Below are 7,965 nucleotides of genomic sequence, written 5' to 3'. Positions count from 1 at the left end.
ACCTCTTCCTTACATGCCCAAGATCACTTCTGCCGGATTAGATTTTCCGTAATGTCGCCGGATTTCCGCCGGAATCAATTTTAGCCTTAAATACCCATTTTTGGAGTTTTTGAAGTAAAGCTTCAACCTTTAGGCTGAAAACTATCGCCTTAGCTTAGTGCTAGTAGGATTAGTTGTCATAAACGTCGTTAGTGACGTCCCTGTCAAATTTGGTTTTTGGGATTTCAGTTTTGAAATTTCTAAGTTAAAAATCATGACCAAAATACCCCTGCGACAGTTTTTGATCCGATAATTTTTCCGAGTTCAGAATACCCTTAGTTACGGCTAATGATAGCATAGGAACCAAGTTTGATCGAAGAAAAGTCGAGTCCCACAATTGTGAAAAGTGGCCGAACCTATTAAGGGGGGGAGGAGGAAAATTTCCTTTTCCGAAAACTTGTCCTTTCGCGCTAGATTATCATACCTCGGAGTATGTACTACTTCGTGTAACCTTAGTGATGTATTGATAGCTTAGTTTCCGATAGATTCTGCTAGTATTTCTGTGGTTTTGCTCTAAAGGTGATTTTGAGGAATTTCCAGCGGAGCAAGGCTTTGATTGTGAAGGAGCTTTAGGAGATAACTCTGGAGAACCTACAGGTGAGGGCTTCTCACTGAATCTCTAGTTAATGCTTAGGGTCGATACTTTCGACATGTTTTACTGTTTATGCAATTGTTTGTGTTTGATTGGAAAAACGTTTTCTGAGGCTTCGGCTGACAATGTAGATGATGCATCTACTGAATGTTTTTGATGATTGACCTACATGCTACGTGCTATGTGGGTAATCTAGGATGTGTGGTGCATGCCTTATATGTTAAGTGCTATGTGGTTATTGCTTAATATGTTGATATATGGCATGTTGATTGATTGTGCTGAGTTATTTATGGTTATGCAATGAAATCTGAGTTTCTGAAAAGTGAGAATAGCGGGCAGGTCATGCCGATTTTATTTTGAGATTTTTGAGAAAGTTTGATAGGACGAATGAGATTCGGACCTTGTTATGGTGTTTCATGGATCGAGACATTCTCTGGTGTCATTTGGGGATTGGGAGATCCCGAGAACTTATAGGATTTGCGATAAGACTAAAAAGGATATTATTTTGAAAAGAAAACTCATAAGACATTAAACAACCTCTAAAGTGTCTTTTGTCGCAGAATCGACTTTACCTTAGGGTAAGCTTTTAGAGACATTAATTTAGCTAGAACACGTGGCGACGTGTCGAGTGAGGTCGGAGACGTTGTTTGGCTAATCACTGCATTGCATGCACTCATTAAGTGGTTTAAACACGGCGAGATACCGGACCACGGCGGATTCCAAAATTGGTTATAAGACCAGGATTTCCGCGTAAGAGCGCTACTAGGTGACTCTTAGTAGCAGACCGAAATGGCAGACCTACGGGTTATGGCTGATCTGGCTACCTTGGTTTGGTGTAAGAGGCACGCGGGCAGAATGGTCCCATCGTTGCTGGTGCTAGGATTGATCCGGTTGATGTCCATCCCAGAGGCACGCGAGCAGAATGGTCCCACCGTTGCTGGTGCTAGGATTGACTCGTTTGATGTCCATACCTATGTTTGGTGTAAGAGGCACGCGGGCAGAATGGTCCCACCGTTGCTGGTGCTAGGATTGATCCGTTTGATGTCCATCCGTTCCGGATTGCATATTGGTTGACTGGGTTAACCTGCATATCATTTCATGCAACATGGATACTGACTTAGTTGTTGAGTGTGTTTGATACTTGTTAATTCTACTTGAGGCATGTTAACTGTGATTTATTGCTGTTTACATTCATTGTGAAATATACAACCCTAGGATGTAATCCCTAGTTATAAGCCTAAGTGGCTAATCTTTTATCGGTATCTATTGGTGGTATTATTTATATAATTCTTTGGAGTTGACCCTCGCGTCTTCTGTGTGTGCTTTGGCGGACAAACGCCCTTTGTCAGATGTCTTTGGTGGGCTAGCTCATGATGGTTCACCCTTCGGGGGGAACTAGGGTTGGGATGCTGGAACAGGAGTGCATCGCGGTAGCGAGAGGAGGACGGATGGTGTACATAGACTAGGTCGTTCTGGATTTCGAATTCGGACGACGATCATGCTAGCATGTAGGTTTTAGTGCTGGTGTGAGCTCCTCGAGATGGGATTAGTGTAGGAGTAGAGTCTTAGCTCTGAACATCATTTGTTTTCTTTGGGGACAGGGTAGTTTCCCACCTATAGCTTTTTGTGTGGTTTCTTTACAGGAATCACAGAGAGTTGGTTGGACTTAGGAGGTCTTGTTTCAGGCCGATGGGCCAGCTTATTCTCAGTTTTGAGGGATGGTGTTGCGGACACTTCACCCTTTTCATTTGGTTTGTATATATTGCCTACGGGCGTTACATCTTTCTCTTTCCGTCACTGGAGGTTTACTCGTGACGAGGTTGCTACTACAGCTGGGGCTGTTATATATATCGTACATTAGTTCTGATTATTGTTATTGTTGGGTTTATTTATTTCAGTCTCGTCTTAGTTATTATCAAAAAAAAAATATATTCACGTTTTTCCGCATTAAGTTTATTTTGGTTACTAAAGTGACATCACCGAAATCGGGGTGTTACATGTTTCTATATGACAAAGAGTACCATCGTCGCGCTCTTCTATATGCGCTGCTTCTTTTAATCAGTTAGACCAGTTTTCATCAACTATGCCACTTGATATGTAAGATAATTCCTTGGAATCTTATGGTAAAGAAGGCTATGTGATTTTCGTTGCTGGTAGTGGTTGGTGAAATAGAGCATCTGTACAGAAGTCTCAAAAGCTTTATAAAATGGGTAGTGGCTGGTTTAATGTGTTCAAGTCAAAGTATCAAATGATGTCTTCAAAGGTCGAGGAAACTACAAGCACCGCAAAGGAAAGGTCAAAACACATGAAGAAGCACCTTCAAGTGTGACAAAGAGTACCATCGTCCCGCTCTTCGGTATGCGCTGCTTCCTTTAATCAGTTAGACCAGTTTTCATCAACTATGCCACTTGAGATGTAAGATAATTCTTTGGTTTCAGCTTGGTTTCATTCTCTTTACAAATTAATTAATTTTCTAAATGATCTTGCTTTTTCTTTTGTGGTTATAGTGTGGTGGGACTGAACTTCGATTTCATAGTCTGAATCTGACCAAGCACACAACCTAATCTCATATACAATGCATCTTTGTACTTCAGCTCTGATATTCAGAAACAGTACAGAGAGAAATATGGAGAGAAACAGGTGCATCCAGTTTTTCTTTGCTTTAATAGATTTGCTTTTGTGTGCACATTGATGCATTTTGTGAACTGGTATTTGTAGGAAATTTAGAATTAGAATATTGTTCCTCTTAGGCCTTAATGATACTCATTTCCCATAAGTTGCACAACTGGTTCCAATACAACGTTGTTCCCTTAATGTATATGTGATTTGTTTTTTATTCATACATCTTTTATTCACTTTTTCTCTAACTCAATTTTCCATTGATAGGAATTTTCTTTATCAATCTGACTGAATTTTTCTTTGATTTACATGAGGGTAAAGCAAGACACAAAGTTGAGAAAAAAAGGTTTAGCATGTTACTCCTTTTAGTATTGAATTTCTATTATCCAAATATCCAATTTTATGACTTTCGGTTTCCATCATCTCAAACTGTATTTCTTGATAATTTATCTGGGAATTAATAACTTATATGGGAAGGGTACTACTTTTCTGAAAAATCCTCAAAAAGTGAAAGTGCATAGAGATATTTCATTCATTGAAGGAGTAAACTGGATGTGCTGAGGAATTTTGCTGCTATTATATCTTTGTATGTGATTGTGTTTGTTGAATAGAAAAAGGGGGAATTAGGGTATCTGTTTATTTTGTGGTATTAATATGCGGGGTGTCGTTACTGTTTAGGTGTCTATATATCATCTGATATCTGATTTATCTTCCTCCTATTCATATTCAAATTTGAAACATTGGAGATGAGTGTTGATACTGAGTAGGATAAAGAGTCATTCACACTGAAATGTTTTGCTGCTGCTGTTGCTTTTTTTTTGGACCATGTATGTAATTATTTGGTTGCTGAAAGAATTATTTGAGAGAGAAGCTATAGTCCAATAGGGAAGACGGGAAACTTCATTGACTCAATGCATGAGTTCATTTTTCAATATTGGCAAGGCTTAAGTAGATTTTGTCATTGATAAATGAATCCAATATGTACAAACAACTAAATTTGTGCTTCATTTCTAAATGTAAGCTTGCAATTTAGCAGTTATAGGTGTCTTATGGTGTTTTAATATTATCGTGTTCCTTTTTATATACTTAAACCGCTTCATTTTTCTTTCTAAGAATTTCATAGCTAAGTTTATTCCTGAAGTAAAGTTCTTGCACTTGCACCTTGATCTGTTGATTTTCTTCATCCAAATATTTACTTAAGCATGGGCTATATGTAATTAGTAACTGAAATAAGCAGAGAAGGAATTCTGATTACAGATTTTGTCCAATATGTTGAATTGCGACATTATTTTGATACCTGAAAATAGTTGTTCCTCAAATTCACGTCTGCACTTTTTTAGTGGGAATAAAAAAAATAGATATCTATATATAGATAGAGAAAGTCAGCAGTTCTGGTGCGTCTGCTTTATTGTTATGTTAGTTATTAGTCACCTACTTTTTGGACTGATGGTCTTCTATGATGCTGAAATGAAGTTCCATGATTCATGCCATAGAGTTTGGCTCTTAACAAGCAGAAGTTGGCAAGATGTTCCAATATATACTGTGAAAGTAAAGCCTCAATTTGCCTCTTTCCTTCTCCTTATGCTTCTCTCTTGATATGCTACATTTAAGTTTCTTTAACTGTTTCAGGAAATTCATCCACCACAATCAATCCTTCCACAAGAAGCATTCTCAAGGCTTCCACCCCAAGATTCATGAAGACATTTGGTTTAAGTTCAGACATGGAATGTGTCAACTCTTCTGTATGTGAACATGGTAGCAAAGATTCTCACTCTGTATCTGATTTAATGCTCTCCAACAAGTTGATCTTAAATGGGACATATTGTGCTTTATATAGCTTTAGAGCTTTGATTTTGATTTATAATTTATACATTCTAAATGTTTCGTATTCATAGATTTGGTTTTAATTTTTCAGCTATTTTCCCCTTAATCCACTAGCCATTTCAAAGTGGCTAATGCACCTTCCATAGTCTATCAGAGTTCAGTAGATGAAAATGTGACTGACTTTAAGAGTTGGTCTTTCTTTTGTAACAGGGGACTTGCTTTGTTACTGAAGGTAGTCATATTCAAGTAGTTTTTTACAAACTAAAGAATTAGAAGCTCTCATGGGAGAAGCATTTTACATGAAAATAATTCATGTATAAATTAATAAAAAAATACATTTATATATTCTTTAAGTACATTTTTCATAGTTTTTAATAATTATGAGTAAATATACATACAATAATGAAAATTTGGTAGTAAATATATGTCGTACTGGGACTAAAAAAGAAAAGATTAATATATATATCGTTACATTTATTTATTTTAATTGCATGAGGAGGAATGTTTCACATATAAATAATTTCATTTTTATAAAAAAAAAACATTTTAAACCTAATTTAAAATAATTTTAGTCTTTTTCTTTATTTTTTACAATAGTTTTATGATAATTTGATGTTAAAAAATAGTATATCTATTTATGTATTAATTACTGGGTTTTAAGCTCAACTCCAACCGAGAGGTACGTACGTGAAGTACTTTTAAAATAGTGTAAGAGAGTTCGCTGAGTGGATTCTTAAGGTGGGCGACGGAACGGTTGAAACCATCGACGAGACTCAAACAACAATTGAAATTCTGTCGGATTTGTTGATTGGACAGGGTTCTGATCCTCTTCTTGAGTTGGTCAATTTTTCTTATCCGGACTTAGTGGCGAACTTGGAAAATGATTCGTACTTTCAGGAAAGAGTGATTCTCGCTCCTACACTCGAGAGCGTCAAGCACGTCAACAACTACATGCTGTCAAAGCTTCCTGGTGTCGAGAGAGAGTACTTGAGCTACGATACCCCGTGTAGATCGGATGAGGATTCTGAGGTTCACGCGGAGTGGTTCACCTCTGAGTTTTTAAACGACGTTCAGTGCTAGGGAATTCCAAACCACAGACTGATATTAAAAGTTGGAGTTCTGATCATGCTTCTACGAAACATAGACCAAGCAGCCGGTCTGTGTAATGGGACCCTGTTTAGAGTCACTCATCTTACTCAGTATATAATTGTTGCGACTGTTTTATCAGGAATCAGGCTGGGTAAAAATGAGTACATTCCGAGGATAACCTTAACGCCTTCTGACTCTGGTCTTCCCTTCAAGTTCTCTCGAAAGCAGTTCCCGGTAACTTTATGCTTTGCGATGACTATAAACCAGAGCCAGGGCCAGTCCCTTTCTCATGTCGGTTTCTACCTTCCGAGGCCTGTGTTTACTCATGGACAACTGTATGTAGCTCTCTCAAGGGTGAAGTCTAGAAAATGCCTGAAGGTACTCATTGTGGATGAGCAAGGGTAGTTTCGAGCTCCACACGCAATGTTGTCTACAAAGAAGTTTTTGAGAACGTGTGAGCGGAAAATGACGCGCATAATCGCGCTCACTACAGAGTAACTCAGCTACTGTTTATTAGACACCGTAAAACCATCCCCTTATATGTTTTGGAGAATTTGAGGTTTCGTTAACCAATCTTCTTATTAGTTAATCAGTCGTTTGCTTCGCATTTCAGACACTTCTATTTCATCTTTGTTTATTAGTTATTTAACCGCATGAATTTCAAACAAGTGATTCAATTTAAGACTTTTCCGCCACTATGCTCAGCGTATCAGACTCTGCAATTTTATCCGTTGTTTAATATATTTTAAATAATCAACGTATTGACTGACGTATAAAAAAAACGTATTGATTGATGTATCAAACACGATAGATCCGTCCCCTTATATGTTTTGTAGAATTTGAGATTTCTTTAACCAATCTTTTTATTAGTTTACCAATCGTTTACTTCGCATTTCAGACTCTTATATTTCATCTTTATTTATTATATTTTAAAAAATCAACGTATTGATTTACGTATAAAATACCACATACGTATTCCCCGTGCATCGCACGGGTAAAAAAACACTAGTTTTTTGTGATGAAAGTGTATGTGTTGTTTTGTTGAAGCACAATAATTAGATCTATTTGTGTTTATGAACTAGTAAAAGGCACTAAATAAATCATCATATATATTTTTTTCAAGTGGAATAATTACATTGCGAATAAAAGTCAAAACAAAGTCAAAGCGAAATATGAGAGGAATGGAAAGAGATGTAATCAACCACTCACTTTTTTAATAGGTAATATGAGGAGAAGTATAATAGTAACTTTACAGAGTTCATAATAACTACTCAAGTTTTTCAAGTTTTTCTTTTTAATTTTTTTTCTTTTCTTTTAGGGTCCAAATTGCTTCTCAGAACTTCACCACCGGGTTCCATGAGTTGTTGACTCACTCTAGCCTATACGAAACTGAATGGTGTTTGGGTGTCAAGACTTTGAAAAACTAACTTAAATAATTTCAAAGTAAACTCGTACATCAACTTGCATATAGTATATTAAATGGAACAAAAATAAGAAACAAAAACATAATCAAGTAAAGGATTAATCCTCATCACTCTGGATAAGTTTGATAAGTTTAGCATTAGAGCTTTCAAAACCATCTTCAATCAGGTCCACAACTATCATCAAGAGGAAGATCCTGCAAACCTTGCCACTTCACAAGTAATAAAGGTTAGCTTAACCGTCTATCCTGTGATAGAAATTGGAGAATTCTATTATTCTATCTGACACATACTATATGAGATGCTAATGGTACTCCATTTATTGAAGAGTAATTCATAATAAATACATAACACCTCAAAGAAGTAGGCTAAAATCAATAG

The sequence above is a fragment of the Lotus japonicus genome, chromosome 2, assembly GCF_012489685.1.
Source record: "Lotus japonicus ecotype B-129 chromosome 2, LjGifu_v1.2".
In the NCBI taxonomy this organism is placed as follows: Eukaryota; Viridiplantae; Streptophyta; class Magnoliopsida; order Fabales; family Fabaceae; genus Lotus; species Lotus japonicus.
The sequence above is the reverse complement of the archived record's forward strand: the minus strand, read 5'-3'. Positions refer to the sequence as shown.